This window comes from Musca autumnalis, unplaced genomic scaffold (genome assembly GCF_047663935.1).
Source record: "Musca autumnalis isolate F117 unplaced genomic scaffold, ASM4766393v1 scaffold_2, whole genome shotgun sequence".
NCBI classification, from domain to species: Eukaryota; Metazoa; Arthropoda; class Insecta; order Diptera; family Muscidae; genus Musca; species Musca autumnalis.
This window is the reverse complement of record NW_027411755.1, coordinates 88,260,246-88,284,648: the sequence shown is the minus strand read 5'-3', so window position 1 is coordinate 88,284,648 and position 24,403 is coordinate 88,260,246. Positions and strand designations below refer to the sequence as shown.

The window sequence follows — 24,403 nt, the reverse complement described above, 5'->3', positions numbered from 1 at the left end:
ATTACATGAAGCTGTCTGATGTTGTTGCTCATTTTGATTTTATATATTTGTGTGTGCGTGTGTGCGTTATATAATATTCTATTCTCCATTATGTGGCAACCACACAGAAACCAAAATTTATCCGCACACACATTTATATTCCAGTCGGCAAACAACTTGTTGCATTTTCGTCCTTGCAACTTACACAGAAACACATACACACATCCCCATATAAGTGAGTTGGATTATGCAACGCACATTGACTGTGGTTGTACTTTATTATGTGGACCAGCCTTCAGTGATTAAATGCAGCAACTTCTACAACAAGCATACCATCAACAACGATGACAAACAAAAACAATAGTAAAACGAGCGTTGACGACAACATTATTGCCACAATTTATCTAGAGTTGTGCAGAATGTGATTAATCAACAACTTGAAAGTTTCTACATTTCACTTCTCTCCACGTCCACAATTTATTTCACTCACAATGCAAGTAATTTTTGAGATTTATGCCAATATATTAGGGTGGATAATGTGAACTACATGAGAATATTTAATGATGTTGAGGAGAAAAAACCCCAGTTTTATTATTTTAATTTTTTTTTTAATTTTAGGTCTGGTGGTGAAGGTCGGAAATCATAGATAGTCCAGCTACTTGGATGGTAATCACAAGTAAAAAGGATATTAGAATCTCTCCAAAGCACCAATAGGAAGGAAGATGTGTAGATAAATCGGAATCATTGCAAAGCAGCTGCAGCTGTACTCCTGACAATTCTCTCGAACAAAAAAATCTGATCTCCAGCTTCATCCCAGTGAATTAAAGACTTGGCATAATTCGGATAAAAGCACAATTTTTCAACATCAGAACAGACCAAAGATATACATATTTTACGAGCGCCTAGAAGAAACATATGACCGTTGCCCTGTCCATGACATTAGAATTATTCTAGGCGATTTTAATGTCAAAATTGGAAGGGAGAATATCTTTGGCCCAACAGTCGTGAAATTCAGTCTCAACAGTGAAACATCTGGCAATGGAATGAGGATGATAGACTTCGCAGCATCAAGAACATGGTAGTTAACAATACCAGATTTACGTATCACGACATTCAGGAGGGCACATAGCTGTCACCAGATCAAAAAAAAAAGAACCCCAATTAATCGTGTTTTGATAGATGCAAGACATTTATCGAGCGTGTTGGATGTATAATCGTTCCGAGGAGCAAAGATATTCTTGGACCACCACCTTGTTGCAGCAAAGGTATGTACCCGATTAAAGCCACAGCATATTCAACTCAACTGGTTAAATTGCTTAATCAAAGCACCCCTCGTACCGATAACATATCAGCACAGTGGCAAACTATTACCCACTCCATGCAAATCGGTGCTAAATCCATACCTGGATAGCAGAGACCTCCGCCAAAGAATCTATGGTATGAACAGGAGAATCGCGCGGCTACCGAAGAGAAAAATGTGGCAAATAGGGTTACTTCTACAATCAGTACGAGAGAGGCATCGGAAGAAAAGCAGATAGGAGATACGTCTTTTTCGCAGGAAAAAGAGAGAAATGGAAAGGCGGGAGTGTGAAAAATCCAGATGTACAGGAGTCAGAATGAAGTCCGAAAATTCTACCAAAGAGTAAAACATCAATCTGATAGCTTTGGTATAGGCACGTCCTCCTATAAAGACCAGCAAGGCAATTTTGTAACTAATACAGACAGTGCGTTCATGATATGAAAAGAGCACTTTTCGAACTGTTGGCATTCAAAACTAGCGAAGACTATGAAGATACAACAGATCCATTCCCAGAACACGATTGGAAGCTGAGCATCATGCGTTCCGTCCACAAGAAAGAAAATGTGACTGTGTGCACAACTATATGAGCATAAGTCTGCTCTCTATATAATCCACCCTTGACCAGATATTTACTTTGCGACAATTTTCAGTAAATGGAAAGAGCACTTTTCGAACTGTTGGTATTAAAAACTAGCGAAGACTATGAAGATACAACAGATCCATTCCCAGAACACGATTGGAAGCTGAGCATCATGCGTTCCGTCCACAAGAAAGAAAATGTGACTGTGTGCACATCTATATAAGCATACGTCAGCTCTCTATATAATCCACCCTTGACCAGATATTTACTTTGCGACAATTTTCAGTAAAAGACCCAAGAGATGCAAATCGCCAGTTTCTATCTTTTTTTCGGATTTCACTTTCCAAATAACTTAGTAACAAGAGAGGTTTCACACAAGGAGGGTCTCTGGCAGTAAACGGCGAAAAGACTTGGTCTTCGTCTTGTCGCCTTTTACTGCTGTTGAAGTTGGCATCTATTATTTTGAGGTAGTTAAAGACTTCGTTACCTCGGCACCACCATAAACACAACAAACAACATGAGTTCTTAAATGCGAAGAAGAATAGTATTGGCCAACAGATGTTACTTTGGCTTAAGTAAGCAGTTTAAGAAACAAAGCCACATCTCGTCAAACAACAATAACATATACAAAACATTGAGAGAAAAAGTCTTCGAAATATAGACTGGCCAATATGCGTTGAATGTGAATATCGGCGTCGTATGATACACGAGCTGTACCAGCTATATAACGATATTAGTATAGTTAAACATATCGAGATATAACGATTGAGTTGGCTAGGCCATGTCATAAGAATGAGCGATGATGAAACCGCTAAAAAGGCGTATAAATACGCGACGCACGGCGGCACATGCAGAACTGGAAGGCCAAGGCTTCAATGGAGTAAACAAGGAGAAGACGAGATCTAAAAAACGGTATTCCAAATTGGGCAAGTAAAGCACCAAATATTTTCTTAGTTCGGCTTATGTTCGGCAAAAGTTCAGAAGAGGGCCAACGAATTAGGTAAGTAATATCGAGAAGAAAGAACTTACTTGCACTCTAGTCCTGCACGTACTCAACTGTAAAAAGTTGGGGAGTGAGACCCCAAGTCTTACATGCAATGGTCTTTGGACATGAAATAGACTTAAAGTTAATTGATAGGCGGCTTGAATTAATTGGCAGTTATTGCGTAAGCGATTATATGCCCATCTCATTCAGGTTTGACTCAGTATCCGTATTTTTTCCATGTAGAAATACTTGGCCTGAATGTAAATTTCCTTTGGACAGTCTGTACAGATGGGTTCAAGATTATTTAAGATAAATGATAGGTGCTACACAGAATTTGTGAAAAGATTTGAAGGTAACCTTACTGGAGCGGTGAGTATAGCGGCCTTCAAATCTCGCAAGTCCTGGACCATAACTTTTCGAGCTGGAAATTGCTGGAAATATCTGCATGAATTGCGTATATCATGCGTTAAACCTTGCTGGGTTCCTGGTCATAGTAATATAATGGGAAACAAATTAGCAGATGAACTAGACCGATGAAGCTCTAAATCAATCGACTGAATGAATGATGAAGTTGTCGGCCAACAATGAGCTACTAACTACATCGACAAGTTTCGTTATATTTACATCGAGAAAGCACATCGAACAAAATGTGGAACACAATGGTAGTTTCTGGCTAAGAAAGATCATTTAGGATACCACTGTGTAGCCTTGGCAGACTTTCTGCATTTGATGTCATGGTTTTATCTATTTTTTGTTTGTTTTTGCAGTTTTACACTTTTTCGCACTTCCAAGGTCCTCTGAATGTTTTAACTAAATTAGAATTCCTGTACGTATAATCATACCCTATCTATGTAAATAAATGTCATTCATGAATATATCACACCCTAATAAATATAATTCAGAATCTAAAACTCATTAAATAATTCTTGTTTTCCTTTTCAATTTAATTCATATGGGTGAGGCGGTAGAAGGTAAATGTAAATTTTTGCAATTTAAATTATGACTGTGAAATTACACAAACCTGCAAGTCGGAATAAAACAACTGTCATTAATTACACTTGTTTTAATTACCAATTTAAAAAATTAAATCGGACAAAACTTTCAGAGATAAGAAAAAAGAAAGCAAAAACTTTTGAAACGCTGATGATGACGATGACTCCGTTTTTACCACCCCTGTTTCAATATCTGATAACGAAAAGCTAACTATGAAAAATGAGTAAAAAAAAACTTATAAACTTCATGGTAAATCCGAATTGAAAAGAAAACTGAAAAAAAAACAATTGTCTTATGTGTGTGCACAGTTCAATACACACATTTTTTGTAAAAAGGCTCTTCAAGTTAAGTTTTTTCATTCGCATTCAGCAGTATTCTGAAAGTTTACATGGAAAATGAAACTTTTCCGGGCACATGTGTGCGTGTGGGTGCGTGCTACTTTGTGACCAACACTAACATCAACTTTGGTAATTTACACCGATACCCTTATACTACGAAAAAGAACTGGGATTACTCAACCCCAAAACTGACACAAATTTTTGGCAAAAGTCAGTTTTTCTTAAAAAAAAATCAACAAAAAGTGTTGCTAAGGCGGTTGAATCCAAATAAACAGTTATGCCAGAATATATCTTTTTCTTTTTTCATAAGCAAATATTTTCCAACTGGTTACATTCAGGCGCTTAAAAAGTTTTTTGTTTCCAAAAACAACAAATTTGAAAAGGCCTGCAAAATAACCATAAAACAAACATAAATTTTAGGCCACCTAATATTGTCACATTTGTTTTTTTTTTTTTTAAATTGAATCAGTGATGCGTACTAAAATATGTGTGTGTCTCTTATAGGAAATTTGGGGCGTATGAAATTTGAAAATTTTAAACACTTACCAAAAATATATCCCAGACATATTTCAAATTTTAGATTACAAAAATCCATACTTGGATACCAGAAACCTCCACTAAGGAATCCATGGTATGATCAGGAGTGTCATGCTGCTACCGAAGAGAAATATGCGGCATATAGGGCTACTTTACAATCCGTAGCAACGCGTAGTGCACAAGAGAGATATCGGTAGAAAAGGAGAGAGGAGAAACGTCTTTTCCGCAGGAAAACGAGGGAGATGGAAAAGCGGGAGTGTAAAAAAATCGAGATGTGCAGGAACCAGAATGAAGTCCGAAAATTCTACCAAAGAGTCAAGCATCAAACTGATGGCTTTGGTACAGGCACATCCTCCTGTAGAGACCAGCAAGGTAATTTGGTAACTGATACAGATAGTGTACTCAGGATATGGAAAGAAAATTTTTCAAATCTGTTGGTATCCAATAGCAGCGAAGACGGCGAAGATAGCACAGACCCAATCCAGAAGATGGTATTGAATGTATACCGCCCAGCCAAGATGAGGTAAAGATAGCTATAAATCGGCTGAAGAATAATAAGGCAGCAGGAGCTGATGGGTTACCAGCCGAGCTATTCAAACCCGGAGGCGACACGCTGATAAGGTGTATTCATCAGCTAGTTAGCACCATCTGGCAGGAAGAACGAGTACCCGACGATTGGAACCTGAGTATCCTGTGCCCCTTCCACAAGAAAGGATATAAGACTGTATGCTCTAATTATAGGGGCATAAGTCTACTCCCTATTGCCTGCAAGATCGTGTCAGGGATATTGTGCGAACGACTAAAGCCAATGGTCAACGAGATAATTGGACCATACCAATGCGGCTTTAGACCTGGAAAGTCCACCATTGACCAGATATTTACCCTGCGGCAAATCCTGGAGAAGACCCAAGAGATGCAGATCGACACCTACCACCTTTTTGTCGATTATAAAGCAGCCATCGACAGCCCGCTGCGTTCAAAGTATTCCAAGCCATGTCTGAATTTGGTATCCCCGCAAAGCTCATCCGGCTTTGTAAAATGACTTTAACTGACACGAGATCCTCAGTTAAAATAGGAAAGAACCTCTCCGACGAGTTTTGTACCAAAAGAGGTTTCAGACAAGGAGACAGCCTTTCGTGTGATCTGTTCAACATCCTACTGGAAAAGGTTATACGAGAGGCAAACGTCAAAAGAAGTGGCACAATCTACACCAATAGCCACATGACACTTGCTTATGCTGATGATTTAGACATCATGGGACGATCAGTAAAAGAAGTAACTGATACCTTTATGAAGGTCTAAGGAGAATCTGCTAAAGTGGGTCTGGCGGTAAACGGTGAGAAGACCAAGTTGATGGTGTCGACGCGCAATGCGTCCATTGAGCTCGGACCAACTGTGGAAGTTGGTTCCTCTAATTTTGAGGTAGTAAAAGACCTCGTCTACCTCGGCACCTCCGTAAACACAACAAACGACATCAGTTGTGAAATAAAAAGAAGAATTGTGTTGGCCAACATATGGTACTTTGGTTTAAGTAAGCAGTCTAAAAGCAAAGCCACATCTCGTCGAACAAAAATAACGCTCTACAAAACACTGATACTACCCGTGCTGATGTATGGCTCCGAAGCCTGGGTACTTGCGCAAGCAGACATGGCAGGGCTTAGTGTGTTTGAGAGAAAAATTCTTCGAAAGATCTACGGACCAATCTGAGTTGACGGTGAATATCGACGTCTCATAAAACACGAGCTGTATCTGCTATACAACGACATCAATATTGTTAAACGTATCGAGATGCAGCGATTCATTGGCTAGGCCATATCATAAGAATGGCGAAGATGAACTCGCTAAAAAGGCGTATAAATACAAACCGCTTGGCGGTGCACGCAGAATTGGCAGGCCAAGGAATAAATGGCGCAAACAAGTGGATGAAGAGATGAAAAGGCGCGGTATTCCAGAGTGCGAAGCAACAAATAGAGAGAATTGGAGATCTTTTCTTAGTTCGGCATATAGAACAAATGTTCTGTAATGGGCCAGCTAAGTAAGTAAGTAAGATTAAAAAAGATGTATTACACTGAGCAAAATATTCAATTTAATTTTGTGCAAACAACTTCTACTGTGGATTTTATGAAAGAACAGACCAAATCGAGAAAACCCTATTTTGGTTTTGTGGTGTTATATCGGGTTTAGATTTTATGGCCTCAGCTAAACATGGCTAAATATTGACCTTTTAGAGCAAATCGAGGCAAGATTTCTGAAACCAATTCAAATCTTGTTTTAACCTCTGACATGTATATAAGAGCATGAAGAAAATATTTGGAGAAAAATTCACCTCGAAAAACTGCATTTGTTGCCTCAAAATGGATAGTATATCTAAAAATTTCTTTATTTCGTGTATTTCGTACCATATCTCAAAAACTGTAACATTTCTCGCTAATTTTTCTTTGAAACAAATATCCGCTGGAATGCTGTTCACAACTCTTCAGAACATTCCACTCTTGTTAAATGCCTCTATCACGCTATTTCTAGCACAATTAGTTTTTGTACTTCATAACGGTGTTCCACTTTTAATAGCGCACTTAAAAGAAATATCTCATATTTCAGCAAGACAAAACAATTGCAACTCACTCCGCTATATATATATAAGGCTCAAATTATGATTTTTTACATTAATTTTGGGTCACATCCAGATTTTTATTAGTTAAGGGTACATTTTTCAGAGGAAATTTGGTAAATATATGAGAAATGCATTGAAATTCCAAATATGAAAATAAATAGCCTGTATGAACAATGTTTGAAATATGTCTTGTAAAAGGTATGATATGAAATACAGCCTAAACAACATGAAATAAGTATTTTATAGTTTCAAGTGTCCTGAAGAATTGCTGAGCACATTGTTTGGAACATTTTTGCGAAAGGTTACTTGGTGCAACTTCCAATATCTTAGCTGCTACTGACCATTATTCTAGAAATTATGTAAACTTCGATATATTTCACTGATTTTGATGGGCTAGATGCAGTTTTTCCTAGTTCTTCCGTTTGACTCGTAAGTTCTTATACTTTAGGGCTATATTGTTGCTGAAGACCGCGAAGTAAAATTCTTTTTAGTTTCTGAGAAAAAGCCCCGATAAGTGGAAAAAGTGTCGTTTTAGCCAGGTTTAGATGAGGATATAAAATCCAAACCCGATCTAAAACACGAAACCCAATTAGGATTTTTGTAGCCTCAGTATGTACGTTCAGAAAATTCCCATTAGAAGTTGTTTGCATTTTCAGTGTTGCACAGTGTTATCTAAGACAACATTGTATATTAAGAGATTAACTGTAGCTAGTAATAGAAAAAATTTCTTAAACTTGTCGAATGTTTCTACAAAATGTTGTTCAATTTCAATTATTCACACCTTGCAAATACTTAATTTGGAGACTGTGTTTTTAATTTTTATATTCAACAGCTACTGTACCAGCAGGATCTATAATTTCCCGGTACGCAACATCCTCCTCGGTTTTGTCAACTTATATAACTTCATAACTTCAAGTAGTTCAAAGTCCATAATGCAAATCTAAATGGTGTTGCAGGAGTAACAAACTTTTTGGGATTTTTCACTTAAACAAGCAAAACTTTTAACAGCATTCGTTAAAGCATCAGGGGAAGCAAGAAAAATGCAGATAGTAAATGAAACAGAAGAGAACAAAAAGAGGAAACTTTTTTCTACTCCAAGTGTTGCACATTTACGATTTCCACAAAAAATTAAAAAATTTCCGCGAATATGTATGTGCAAATGTTTTCACTTCATTCGAAGGAGGGAAATGAAAAAATCAAAAAAGTAAACAAATGGGTGTAATGGCTGCAGGCCAACAAGCTGGCAATGCATAAAGACAACTAACCGATCCGAATGAATGTCTCTGTAAACTATTAAAGTGTGTAAGAATAAGAAACTAAATAAAATGGGGCAAAAGCTATCATCCCTTCCGATCACAAGCTATGGAGACTTGTACGAAATGGAGTAATGAAAAAATAATGAAAAGAAACAATCGGGAACACAATCTTTCATTCTTTTTCTTTGTTTTACCAAAAATAGAGAAATACGACATGCAAAACGCCTTGACACCCATATATTTTAATTTTCTGACAGTTACAGTGACCCATAAAAATACTAATTCCATTATGGTTTCATATTTTCGTAAGAATGATAAAATATTTAATTAAAAAACGTGTTCTATCAATAACATCAAAAATAATCTTATTTTCATATTTACCATATCCAAGATCACTCATTACGAGCCATTAGTTAGGACACTTACCTAAAATTAAAATATAAAATATGTTAATATTTTGTATACATTTGTTGTTGTTGGAGTTATAAATAAAAGTGTTTAGGTGTAAAATAACAATTGCTTATTCAGAAAACACTTTTAGAAGAAACGGAATGCCTAGCATTAAATGACTTTCGATACGGTTGGCCCATCAGAATTTTTGTTTGAATAATGTGACATGTTCTTTTATTACAAAAATACATGGGCAGACGGACGGAAATGCCTAAATGGACTCAGAAAGTAATGTTACGTATATCCCTAAAAGGAACTATGGGGCTATCTCGCTTTCTTTGATATGTTACATACAAACGCACAAAGACATAATACCCCTTACCACGGTGTGGTGTAGGGTATAAATAGGGAGACAATCAAAAAATTCATTAAGTCATAACTCAGAAACTTGTTCAATGGCGAAAATTTCTTTTTGGTTTCTTAATATACTCACTAAGGGATTTCATCTCCAAAAGAAATTTCCACCGCACAAAAACCTTGTTGCACAGTGAAATTTAACATAGTCAAAGCCAAGGTTTATCCTTTTATAACACACACACACACACATTTGATGCGCATTCGTATATGGCGCATTTCGTACATGGTGTTCAATTTTTCTCAAATAAAATGCTTGCCGTTTAATATTGTCACAATTTTTAATTAAAATGCAAGTGTCTCATTTGAGAAATTCCACCATGAAAAATTATTTTTTAGTTTTAAGTACATTTATAAATAAAACACTGTAACTTAATTTTTTTAATTATTTTTTTATTTTTAACTTTTCAGTAATTATATTTTTTGACTACTGAGTACCTCATAACAAAATTATAGTCAATTCAGGCCGAAAATGTAGATGAAATCCTTAAAATGTCTGAAATCGGGTGCTATGGAGGCTATACCAACACCTTGACCTATGTCCAACATTTTTGGTGGGGAAGTTTCTGTACCATTGGGAACCCCAAATGCCATTGGTCAACTGCAACTGTGTGGAAAATGAGTTACTAGATTTGAACCAAAATCGGGTGGTACCGCTATATAGGGGCTATAAGAAAAATGGACCCATATTGGTTTTGGTTTCATATTCATTTATTGCCATCCAAATCTGAAAAGTGTGAAAAGTTTTAGTTCGATTGGTCAACTGCAACTGTGTGCAAAATGAGTTACTAGATTTGAACTAAACAAACACCAAAGCAAGTTAAAAACAAGTAAAAAAGTATCAGTCGGCTTGCCGACAGAGATATACGCTCAGCCTATGTGAATTGAAACTTTCAGTTACGGCAAATCGAAGGTATTTAGGGTTTTTTACAACTTGCCACTGAAAAAATCTTTTACCGTCATAGTTGAGGTAGCGAATGCAAGTTGCTGCAACAAAAATCTAAGTACTTCGCAGGTCTTAAAGTGAACTTATACGAAATTTTGTGGGGGAGGTACCCGAAAGAGTGGACTGATTGAGGCCGTATTGGAACCTCATCTAGGTCTGGTAGAAATTTCACGATGAGCAAAATATGCACCAAATCGGATACTCACTTCAAGAGTTATCGTGCGCACAAATTTTCCGAACATTTTCGAACTTTTGTGGGGGAGGTGCCAGAAGGAGTGGACCGATATAACTCATCTTCGAACCTAAACAAAATATTACGAAAGCCAAATTTTTGGACCGAATCGGTTGATCCGTTCGAGAGTTATCATGCGCCAGCCAGACAGACTGACAGACAGACGGACGGACATGGCTAAATCAACTCCAAATTGTCTGAAACACATTTCGTCCAAACATACTTGGGGTCTAAAACCATTATTTCGATGAGGCTCATTTTGCCCGTATGAAAGTGTATATGGTAAAAACCAAAATTCCTTTGAAATTCCATTTGAAAAAAATTTAAAAAAATATTTGCGAGCACATCTACAATTTTGGTTTCAAATTTGTTCGCGTTCACAAAATTGGCCGATGCGCGCAAAAGTTATAGCGATTTTTATTCTCATATAAGGAAAAAATATTTAAAACATAAACAAAATAAGACATTTGTTGTTGTGAGCATTCTATATCTATTCGTAGAGTTTAAATATTTACTAAATGTATTATTATTTTTGCGGAAAATCAACAAATAATAAACAAGTATTGAAGTTAATCCAAATTATCCTGTCTCAGAATCCGTACAAACCCCCAAAACATAAATTAAAACATATCTGCGGAATCTAGACAATGCACATAGGTTTCAATCCGAAAATTTTTGGCCAAACCCCTATTTTTGAAGTTTCGAAATTTTAATTTTTTTTGCACAGAATAATAAAAAAACGCTTCAAGTCATCTGAAAATAATTAGTTTTTGTAAATAACGTTAGTATCCGTTGATTGGCGCAGTACCAAAGTTGACACTTTTTTATGTAAAAATAAAACAGTCTTTGTGCTGTAAAATATACAATTTTTGTTGTATTGCGTCGCTGCATAAATATACAGAAGTGAGACCAAAGTTATTATGAATCGGGAAGCTGCTAATAAGTACTTTTATAATATTTACAAAAAGAACAATGCAATTTGTAAAATTAGCGTAATAATATGTTTTTATATATATTAAAAATTTTTTTTTACAAATATTTCTTTAATATACTTAAACTTTAAAAAAAAATTCCAAATATGTCCACCTCCAAATTTGAAAGATAGCAGGGGGTCTGTACTAATAAATTCTGAAGTCAAACCGTGCTCAAATTTGCCACAACGGTAATACCCACATCTATCAACCGATTTTCCTTAAAATTCGTATTTAAGGGTTTCAGAGTGTAGAAAACAAGTATGTATAATTTTTTGAAAATAGGTTCATTTTTTGTCATAGCCCCCACATAAAAGTACCGTCCGATTTTAGATATTTTGTGGATTTTAGCGACACTTTATGACTGATTCGCCTGAAATTTGGTATTTTGAACTCTTGGAAGATATGAATCCTTCGTACCAAAAATTATTAACATAGGTCAACGTTTTGGTTTAGACCCCACACAACTGGACCACCCTGTTCAACAAATTTTGGCAGTTTTTGGTCATTTTGGTTGATAAAACGTAAGAATTGCTGTTTGTACACATTTATTATAAATAATAATTAATTTCAATACAAAATGGACGTTGAAATAGTTTTGGCCAGAAAATTTCGATTTGGGACCACTGTGCAATGCGTAGAAAAATATGAAAAAAAAAAATATAGAGATTGGATACATAAATTGCATATTATAGCAACAACAAAAGAGAAAAACATATTGTTAGACAATATTGTTGCAAATATATTTTTTGGTTTGATTTGAAAAATTAGAAAAAAATATTTGGGAGTTCTCCAACTATGTGGCTTACCATCGCAAAAGCTTAGTTGCTTACTGTGATAACTTACAAGGATAGGAAATTAAAAGTAATATTGAAATTACAATCATTCAAAAAATATGAAAATTAAAAAGCCTGTAATTAGCGAATTAGTTAAAATCAGTTGATGCGCATCCGTTTTTGGATACAGCGAATCAGACTCGTTCAATGTTTATGCATATTTCGATTTTTCACGCAGCGGCCATTGTGTGCCGTCAGTTGCATCTCACAATGCCAAAAACCTTAAAGTGGGTAAAAGTCGCGCAATGTGCATACGATTTTGATGCGCATCCGGTTTCATTACCGCCCATCAAAAATACGTTAATATACACCTATATCAAATAGATTCTTTAAGAACCGCGGATGTGCCTCCACATTCTACTTTGCGTAAAAGACCTTTATTACTCGCGTATCTCTGTAATTAATGACACACGTTTTCCATTTATGTAAAAATTCTTAAAGAAAATCGCGGTTTAGTACGCGGATTTGTCTAAATATATTTTTGCTGATTTTCCTATTTTCAGGGTACCTATATCCGCGGTTTAAGTGTATAGATTCGACAGCGGAAGGACTCATTAGATCCGTCGCGTAAAAAAAACTAAATTCAAGCGGGGTTCAAAGGAAATTGAATGACACATGTAAATTTTAAACCCCAAAAAAATAGGTTTTTAAAGAAAGTTGACGCATCATATTTTAGGCTTTAGACTCCAATTACTAGGATACTGTAAGGAGCACACTCATGAGATATACATTAAACGACGTAGAATCACGAGTTCTATAATCCTATTATGAGTTTGGAACATTATCTTGTTGCGCGTCCGGATTATTAAAAAAATCAAAAAACGCCGAAATTCCGGCTTCAAAATGTCAGCATACATTTTAGGTGGATACAGTGGATATATCAAAAAATCATGCACTAGTATCATGTTGCCAAGTATTCTGTCATTCTTTCTTTGGGCATAGGTCAATAGGGTTAAGCTAGAAATCGGAAGAGAACATTAAAATACTTCTTGGCTTCAACCCATTTTTAGCCATTTTTCTACATTGATGGCAACACAGCTTCCACGAAAATTAATTTTAATGGTCGACATTCATTTTAAAGAATTTTAATCATACTATATGGAATATGTTTATAGATCGCGAATTCTGAATGGGTGAAACTCGGATTCATCGATTGTAAAACATTTTTGGTTTTTACCATATACCCTCGTTAGCATAAATGCTGAGGGTATAAAAATTTGAAATGTCCTATTCAATGAAATGGAACGTTGAAATTTTCTGACAAATTGTGAGGAATAGTTATTATAGCCCCACAGGAGACTAATCACTCAATTTCCTGAAAAATCCGAACGTGAACCTGTACTGACAAATTTCTGGGGGAAATTTACCCGATATGATAAATTATTAGACATTTTTTGTATATTTTACTCACAAAAGTTCAAATTTTGTCCATTGGAGTATTGATCTAAAGTGTCCTCAGATTCTAACTACATTTGAAATAATTAGTTTTGCATCAACCAAAGTGGTTGACAATTTTTAGAGTGGTTTCGATAGTATATTTTGAGCTAAATTTGCGATCGTCGCATGCAGTCTTCCTATCATTGTTCCACAAACATCCCAGACGGGACAAGGGAGACTTATATTCATATGAGATAAGTCTCCCTTGTCTGTTCTTCCCATTCATATTAGCTCAATGATATTGGACCTATGTTTATCGCCGAGTCCGAACGGCGTGTCTTACAACACCACTTTATAGAGAAGTTTTACATGGGTGAAATACTTAGGAAATGTCGCCAACATTACTGAGGGGTATTTTGCCACCGTTGAAAATTTTGATGTTGCCTGGCCGGGGAATCGAACCCACGACCTTCTGCGTGCAAGGCGGGTGTGCATTGCACTACGGTGGATATGAAGTTAAAAATATTTCTTATAAGAAATTATTTATTGTAGTTCGGATTTTGCAATGAAAATTTGTGACACTTTTTTCCACTGTGCCTGTGTTTTATGTGTAAAACCGCAACTTAAAACTCGTTTTTCTCAAAATGGCATTTTTGATGTCGGTGCCAATGATAGCTCGAAAACGAATGGACCGATCTTCATATATTTTAGTGAGCTTATTAAATACATAAAAATCTTGGCGTTAAGTGAGACCCATTTTTTTAACATTTTGCGCGAAAGGTAAATTTTTTTTCGTTGAAATCTAAATTTTGTTTTTGACAGTTCTCGATTTTTTAATAGATTTTTTAAAATTCTGTTTCGCTTAAAGTAAAGATTAATAGGTTCTTAAAAACGTCGTTGGCACAGTTAAACGCACAAAACTATGCAGTATTTTTAACAAATATTGGTGGTTTCTTTGAAAAAGTCATGAAAAATGAGTATTTTCTAGGTCTTCACAACTAGGGATAACCCAAAAATTGAGCGGTAATGTTATATGGGGGTAATCCAAAATGTGGACCAGTACTGACAAATTTCTGAGGGAAAAATTAGGCCCAAAGAAGACTTTAGCCTTTTCGATGTAATATTGGGGAAAGAAAGAAACTACTACCGATGATAAGGGTTATCGACCACTAAATCGTCAATTATTGCTTCTTATTTTACGATTTATATTAAATAATAACAATATGAATTTAGCAATATATAATTTTTAATTAAATTTAATAACTTTTGTACCTTTTCATTCAAAAATAATAAAATAAATCGATAAAGCAGCAGGTAGTTCTTTGTCCAAGTCTATATTTAAAATATATATTAAAAAAATAATAGATTAGGTTGAGACTCGGAATAATATTTCTAGGTGGTACAAATTTCTTAGACAAACAAACATATGTATATTATCTAAAAATCTTTAAAATATAGGGACTCTCAGAAAAAAAAAAAAAAATAATATCGTCTGCTCCGTCGGAAAAGGTCGTAAGTCCCTCTCAAAAAATGTTTCAGGAGAAAGAAAAAACATTCCAGCGCTGTCTGTATTAAAGATTTTATTATGGCGGTAAAGGCAGTATTTTTCGTTTATTTACTCCGCTTAAATACCTGTACTTTGTTTGATAAAATTCCGTCGCGTTTGGGAGATAATTGGATGTCTTTGGACTTACGACCAACCACTAACAATTGTAATAAAGTTCCAGGCCTCAATTTTGGACCGATCGTCACGAAATTTTGTGGAGAGTTCGGGTTCCGACCAGAAGTGACACCATTAGATGTTGCTTATGATCAAGAGGTGTGAAATGGACCAAACCCACAATTTTTACCCGACTTTGTAGCTGTCTTGTAGATCGCAGTAATATGCCGATCGGAGCGAAATTTTAAGAATGATTTGAGTTTAAGACAAAGAATAAGCTTGCAATTTAACATGGTGAGGAGATAATTATTAGCGGGTTTAATGGACCAAAACTTTTGTGTGAAATCTTATATATAAAAGACAATGTGTGTATGTTCCGCATAGACTCAAAAACGGCTGAACCGATTTTTTTTGAAAATTTCAGAGAATATACAAGGAACAACCGAGGTGAAAATAGGCTTTATAGTTTTTGAATCTCGGAGGGGGCGGGGGCAGGCCCTATTTTTTAAAAATCGCTTTTTAGCAAAAGTTATGAAGTATCGGTCAGAAAATTTTATTTGCGAGGCAACGGTTTTGAATCTCCGACCCTAAGAACTTATTCCATGTAATTTTCAGATTAGCACAGGGATGTCCCTTGGTGGAAGTAGGCTATATATTTTGTTGAATTTCGGAGAGGCGGGTTACACCTGTGCCCTATTTTTTAAATGCGCTATATATACAAAACGTACGAACGATTCCGTTTTCCCAATCCTGGGTACATATTTTAGCAATAAGACCCGACCAGAGTAAAATTCTAATTCGGTAAAACCATGACCGTCTGTCCGTCTTTTGAAATTAAGATACAGCTCGCAATTTCTAAGATAGATCTTCGTGATTTGGTATAGAAGTTTCTATTACTTCTAGGATGTTTGGTATTGACGTCTTCATATAGCCCCCATAGAACGGTACCTCCCGATTTCCGGTATTTTGAAGGTGTGGCCTCAATATTCCGCCGAAATGGCTTAAATTTGGTATTTATTCTTCGTTTCGGGTATAAAACTTTCTCCCATAAATTTGTCTATATAGGTCCACGCCTTCATATAGCCCCATAGAACGGTGCCTCCCAAATTTCGGTATTTTGAAGGTTAGCCACATTGTTTTACCGAAATTGCTGAAATTTGGTATTTAATCTACTTCATAAACGAAAGAAAACTAATTGAAGTAAAATTCAAAACAACTCATGGTGGAGGGTATAACAAGTTCGGCCTGGCCGAATTTAACGACGTTCTTGTTATTAATATTCACTTGAATATCCCAACTAATTTGCGATGCAAAAAAATTTAATTGACATAAGAAAAGGTAACATAAACTGTTTCAAGGGCCAGCAACGTGGACCGGTTCGGCTAATATTTAATATAAAACATGACACGTTGTACTTACGACCTTGTATTTTTGCCTTACGACCTTCTCCTTCAATTAAATTTCATGATTAATTCCGTTAATGTACGTGGTTTCTTAGCTACATTGTAGTCCCAAATAGTGTCCTTTTTTGTCTTCCCAAGTATTTCTGCCCCAACTCACTGCATCTTTTGTTTTTGTCTGCAAACCATGTAGAATCTTCAGCATGTAACGTCTTCCTGCGTTTAGGAAGTTTATCATCATAGCTTTCAGAATCACCGTGAAAACCATAGGGGGCTAGACCCATGACACCATCGTCTAATTCCATTCCAAATTCATACTGCTCTTTGTTAGCAAAAATCATCATTCAATTATTATTTTAGAATCATTTAATAATATAAACATTGCACTTACCCGTCCGTTAGAAGGTATTACTTCAATGAATTCAGAATACCTACTAATCTCGTTATGTGAATAAATGTCCCTAGAGAAACCACAAATTACCAGTTGATAAAGTTAAGTAAGACATACGACAGTAAAAAGAGTAAAAATTTTGATTTTTTTACAAATTTTTCAATATATGAGGTATTTGAACACATACAGCATCCCAACTTGTATCAAAGAAAAGGCCAAAAGTCCATCTTTCATAATCAGTTCGCTTATAGGGGAAAATAGATTTCAAATGTAAATTTTCGTTGCAATATAGAAATGATCACATTTTTATTCAAAAGTTTGGTCCACAGGCTCCGCCAAATATCATCCGATTATCATCCAAAGGTGTAGGCAAGTTCTTTACATTGTACCCCAACCATGGATGACGTTAAACATTATATCTGAACTACATTAGCTGTAGTATTATTTTAAAGTATACATTTTCCTGTGGACTTACGACCTTTTCGTACTCAAATTTGTACGTTTTGTGGACTTACGACCTTTTCCGACAAGAGCAAAACATATAGAAAAACGCGACATACTACCATTTTCTTTGTATCATACGACGTGTTTTGACTTGTACTATCATCCTGTAACAAAAACGCGATTTCCAAAAAAAGTGGACTTACGACCTTTTCCGACGGAGCAGACGATATAAATATCTAAACTAATTTTCATATTTCCAAGAAAGAAATGACACCCACACTCACGAAACAAATGTTATGATGGAATTTGTAATGTACGTACATATGTATGTATGTATAACGTAATTTCATTTATAGCCAAAAATGGAACCCGGTGATCCAGCATTAACTTTTTTCGTATAGAAGCAAAAAAAAAACATTTATTCGCAATTAATTTTTGTTATGGCGACCAAATGTCTGTTGCATGGTGTTAGCGCATGAGTACGACTTTCATATAACACAAGTAGTGATGATGTCTTCTTTTTGTAGGTAGACCAGTGCCAATGATACGGTTCTATATTTTCTGCGCTTGAGCTCTTTTTTTCTCGTTGGGACTTATGTTTGCCGTTCTATTTTGAATTGTGTTTGTGCACTGAAGAGTGAAAAAGTTTTGGTCGGTTTGTTTGGGTAGTATTGTTCAAAAGTGTTCGTCTGTTCAGCTGTAGAGAAATTCAAACAGTTGAGAATAAAAAAGAGTGTCATAAAAAACAACAGAAAATGAAATGAAAAAGAACGACAGATTTAAAGGCAAATATAGATGTGTACAGTGTAGAATTGGTAATGACGGTTGTGATGATGATCATCATTCGTTCTCTCGTTAACTAAAGTACTACATTAAGAGTAATATTTGCTAACCTTATTAAAGGAGTTCTTCTGACCACTAGGTATCTAGTTTCCATCAGTTCATTAATGTACTTTTCAGGTACCATCATGACTGCCATGCTATCCAATGTATGGAATCCAGTCCGAAGACTAAAGGTGTCTTCAAATCATTGTTGGCCAATGTATAAGGATAATTGCTGGCATCATTCCAAGAAAATGAACGATGTTGAAAATGATAAATGATACTTGTATGCATTGACCGTTACCACCATATCTCTGGTCCAAAGGAAGAAAATACAATCTCTGAATGAGTAGTGTGTAATCAAACTCCATTAGTGGCGAATCATATCCCAATGCAGGATGGACAAGTAGCCAAGTTGCAAGGTCACAACTAACTACAAACGGTCAAGTGTTTCCCATGAGTGGTGGGTGGAACAAATGAAGAAACAAAGGATAAACCAAATTGAAAGTGAATATGTGTGTAAAAGAAAATGTATTTCGTAATGTCAATTCAAAAAGATATGTATTTGATTATTTAGGAATTCAATTTTTTGTTTTCTTCACATTTAAAGTATTTGGTTATCGAAAATGTAAAAAATAAATAATTTTACTAATTGAAAGAAAAGTAATTCATTATATTAGCACATCAATAATATATGAATTTGAGGTACATAGTAACGAAAATGCTTTCAATTTATGAATATATTCGGAAGTATTAATAATAAATGTATGTAATTGTTTAATAAGAAAAAATGTATCTGTAAATACATGACAAAAGAGAGGTTTTATAATCTCCACAAACGGATGCCCTTTGTATTTTTAGTTGCTAATGTCTGAGATAGGTGAGGCTTAAACACACATTTTTAAATTTATGGTTCTTTGAGAGAAACACTGTATCTTTCTTTGAACAATTTTATTTTGGAACAAGAGAATTTTGTTCTTGCCTTAAGTACCGGGTTAGTAACCCACTCCTATAGAAAACGAAAAAAAACAGCATCAGCAGCCTTCTGACTACTTCGGTGAGCCGGAGGTTAAAACATCTGGTCTTGAGTTTCACCCCTTTGGCTGAAGACAAGCTTCAATTCGGATAAAAGCAAAATTCTTCAACATCAGCCTTATTTATCTGAGCCCATGTCTCGACGGGGGGCAACTTACCCATTTACTCTCATTATACAAAGCAGTGTCGTGCTGTTACGGAAAAGAAGAATGCGGCATTAAGGCTGATATGCAATCAGTAGGTTGAAGAGTGAGAGGGAGAGAGAGAGAGAGAGAGAGGGAGAGAGAGAGAGAGAAAGAAAGTTATCGCAAGAACAGGAAGAACGGCCGGTCCGAACTTTTTATTTCGTCTACCATTAGTTGTATTGCAGTAAAACTGAAAATATAGTTTGTTATCGTTTATAAAAGTACTAAGCTCTTCCGACAGGCCAAGGCCTATTCCTAGGAGAAGTGGAATATGCTTACTGATGAATATCAATTCTTTTAAACAGGGCTTTATACCAGTGAGAATCCGAAACACAAAGTTACAGCTATTTCGGTTGAATAATGTGGCTGAGAACTTCAAAATACTGAAATAGGGAAACGAAGACTGTATACGGAATTTTACATATGGCTGTAGGATAATAGGTCTTAAACACTGAAAACAACGAAAATCAGGCGGTACCCTTCTATAGGGGCTATATCAGAACGCGGACCTATTTCTGGGATAAAGATTTGCAGCCTCAAAGAAGACTAAACACCAATTTTCAGCCATTTCAGTGTGATAATGACTAAAAAACTGAAAATCTGAAAATCTGTTTTTTCACAGTTCTATGGGTGCTATATCAAAACGTGGACATGCACTGACAAGTTTCTGAGGGAAAGTTTTTAAAACTAAATACCAAACGTCAGTCCTTTCGGCCTTATAATTACATTAAATCGTTGAAAATATAAAATTCTGGGGGTATCGTTTTATGGGGTCTATATATCTTAGATAGACATCCTACAGACAAGCCTCATACGTGTTTCGTAGGAATATGTTAATTGATCAATAAGGAAAGAATGTCTATATTTACATTAGGCAATTTTCCTTGCGGCAATTGTCAGTTCGATGGAGAGAGAGGTGAGGTATATGGCAATCCTTTGCCTCTCAACAACCTCTATCGCCTACAAACTGACAATTGCTGACAATTAAAAAAAAATCAAAATTTGGACATTGTACTGGACATTGTACAACACGCGTGGACGCGTTTCTTTAAGCTCTTAAAAACAAACGTTTTTACGGTATTAATAAACATTCAAACGTAAACTTTTGCAGTTAAATATATTAAATAATACACCCTGTGTCTAAAACCAATCACAGAACTTTGTGGCAAGGTGTTAAAGTATAACAAATTTAAATGAAAAATCTGCATAAAAACCATACAAACAGATTGCAAGAATCATAACAACAACAATTCTCATTGTAAACGCAATAACTGAGAAATTTTTGTTTTTGGTGAGAGTGGATGACAAGTGTCAATAACAAAGAGCATATCAACTAAAAATCGTTCCTAATAAAAAACAAAACTTTATTTGCTTATCTGCTGTGTTAACATAAATTTAGAGCTTTTTGAAAAATCAATAACATTAGCATTCAATTAAAGCTAAGAACATAACGCCTAAAAGTTCCCTACAAACTTCTCATATTAGCCGTGACTCGAACCTCAACTGGCTTACTCAGTTTTTTAAAACAAGTCTTAATTTTTTACGAACCACCCTTTAAAACAGTTACAAAAACTATTTAAAATTATGGAAGCAAATGTATGTGATATTACACAAGAAAACATCATGACTGATGATGATCATTTGTCATATAACTTAAGGGCACCTAAACGTGATCGTGAGAGTTTTGTGCAACGCACTTTCGGAAACGCTGCGAAAACTCCCAGAATGTCAGACTCTCCCCTCAGAATGATGCAGATACTTGATAACCGCATTACAAAGCTAAGCGATAAATTGGTATGCGAATTTAAAGGGATGCTGGTGGAGACTGAAAACCGTATTATTGCCGGGATTGAGCAAAAATTATCGGAGCTAAAAAACAATTTGGATGATATTCACACACGTGTATCTTACCTCGAAAAAGTTGTTGATGATTTACATCAAACCAAGTCTGAAGTGGATGATCTTCGCATACAACTCCTGAGACAAGAAAATGCATATGTAGCATGTGAAATAAGGGTTAATGGTGTGGCTTTCCATAATGATGAAAACTTGTTCAATCTTTTTTCCAGTATATGCAGTTCTATGAATATAGTAGAACCTCGCATTAAAGCTATACATCGTCTCCAAAACAAAAATAATACGAAAAAGGTTAATTCGCCAGATGGTGTCATTATAATCAAATTCATGTCGCCGTACGATAAGAACTTCTTTTTAAAGTCTGTTTCTGCATACAAAAAGATACACAACAACAAACTTATATTGAGTTCAATAGGATTTAGTTCTTCTTCACAATATTATATACACGAAAACCTCTCTAATACTAATTACCAATTCTTCCAAGAAGCGGTCCACCTCAAAAAGAAAGGAATTGTCAAGGCTGCATATACTTTTCGGGGCCTTGTCTATATTAAACGCGTTGACAGTAATGATCCAATATGCGTTTTTCATCAAAAGGTTATCGATGAGTTTCGGAATCTGGAAGTCCCTAGCCCAAATTCTAATACTCAAAGGCAGACGTACAATATACAACACCAGTGAAAATGTCTCAAAGAATATCTCAAATCTTTTTTTCAAAAATTTATACTTTAAAAATGTTATTTATACCTTTTCTTCAATTCTAACAGGGACCTTTTTTGTAAAACGCATTGCTGATGTCATAATTTTGAACCTATTGATTAATCTCAATGACACAAAGGACTAGTGTTAGTCGAGATTCCAAAGACGTAACTCGGGATTTACTACGAATTTTAGTAAATCAAAAAAAAGGCTTGAAAATTTGCCATATAAATTCACAAAGCTTAATGAACAAAGTCGATGAGTTCAAATATATTTTTGAGGACTCGAATGTTGATTTGATATGCATATCAGAAACTTGGCTAAGTTCGTCTATACCCAATAACTTGATTAATCTAGACGGTTATAACGTTTTCAGATCTGATAGGGAACGTCGTGGAGGTGGTGTTGCCATTTATGCTAAGAATACCTTAAATGTAAAATTCCTTAGAAAATCTAATCTTGGAGATCAGATCGAATATGTGTTCGTTGAACTCCTATCTAACTCTAAAAAGATTCTAATTGGATGTTTTTATAGGCCCAACAATACAATAGATTTAAATCAAATAACCAACATTTTAGAGGACATAACATTGGGATATAATGATGTTATCATAGCCGGAGATTTCAATTCGAATATTCTGTTAGATTCACATTTAACTGACAATATGTTAACTCTGGGGCTCTACACCGCAAATAATTGTAACCCTACACATTTTACTCCTACTGTTAACACTCTTTTAGATTTGTTCTTCGTAAATAATACATCAAACATAATGCTATATGATCAACTATCTGCATCATGCTTTTCGAAACATGATCTGATCTATCTAACATACAATTTTGTCATATCAGAGCAAGTGGAAACGTTTTCATATCGTGATTACAAAAGAATAAATCTTTCGTATCTAGATAATCAGATTAACTTAGTAAATTGGCAGGAAATATATAACCTCGTTACCATTGATGAGAAGTTGAGTTTTCTTCAGGATAACATCTTACATATTTACGATACTATAGTACCTATAAAAGAGAAATTACATAGACCAAACAGTAAACCCTGGTTTAACACCAACATTAAAACTCTTATTAGAAATAGAGATTTGGCATACAATAGGTGGAAACGCTTTAAAACTCCAGAACTTCATGAAGTTTTTCGCGTAGCAAGAAATAATGTTAATAAACTTATAAATGCTTCAAAAGTGCAATATTATTCATCTAAATTCAGCTCCGCATTAGACTCGAAAAGCAAATGGAAGCTCATAAGGGAAATTGGAGGATCAAAGTCTAAGCCCACTACACAATACCACGGGGACATTAATGCGTTAAACGAATCTTTTGTCAATATACCAACTATCAGTGCAGATCATACCTTCTATGAAAGCAATAATGGCCCAACAGGCAATATGCAATCTTATGGAATTTTTGAGTTTAGATGTGTATCGCTGGATGAGGTCTTACAAAGTTTCATGTCCGTAAAGTCAAATGCTGTTGGTCTTGATAATATTGACCCAAAATTTATTAAATTAACTCTTCCTTACCTCCTTCCATATTTTACACATTTATTCAATGCAATCCTAACCTCCAGTACGTATCCAACTATTTGGAAACATTCTAAAATAATTCCAATTCCTAAATCTGCTCATGAATATCGTCCGATTTCAATTTTATGCTATCTGTCCAAAGTCTTCGAGAAAATTATACATAAACAAATATCCGAATACATTCACAATAATTCCTTGCTATCTGATAGGCAATCCGGTTTCCGAGCAGATCATAGTTGTGTGAGTGCTTTAGTTGAAGTTGCAGAATCAATTAGAACTGAAATCGATGTCAATAATGTTGGTCTGCTAGTTCTTCTTGATCATTCTAAGGCATTTGACTCCGTTGATCACACTAACCTATGTATGAAGCTCAAAACTTTTTTTAATTTCACAAACACAGCTATAGATCTAATAGCTTCCTACTTAAGAAATCGTTTACAGTCGGTGTATGTTGGAAATACAATATCAAATCCACTAATATTATCCAAAGGAGTTCCACAGGGATCTATTATTGGCCCACTCCTTTTTTCATTATACTCGAACGATCTTCCCAATCAAATATCTAACAGTCAAATTGCTATGTATGCGGATGATGTTCAATTATTTGTTAGCGGTCCGGTGGAT

General features: G+C 35.3%; 1 protein-coding gene across 2 annotated transcripts in view; it reads right to left on the bottom strand.

Annotated features, from left to right (window-relative positions):
* Nlg2 (Neuroligin 2) overlaps positions 1 to 24,403 on the bottom strand; it is a 652,897-nt gene that overhangs the window by 238,964 nt on the left and 389,530 nt on the right. The window contains exon 5 of one of the 2 annotated variants that reach the window (XM_073968161.1): positions 8,961 to 9,005. The exons of the other annotated variant lie outside the window; for it this stretch is intronic. The gene's annotated coding sequence lies outside the window, so the exon portion shown is untranslated. The remainder of the gene's footprint in view (positions 1 to 8,960; positions 9,006 to 24,403) is intronic. 2 annotated transcript variants of the gene reach the window in all.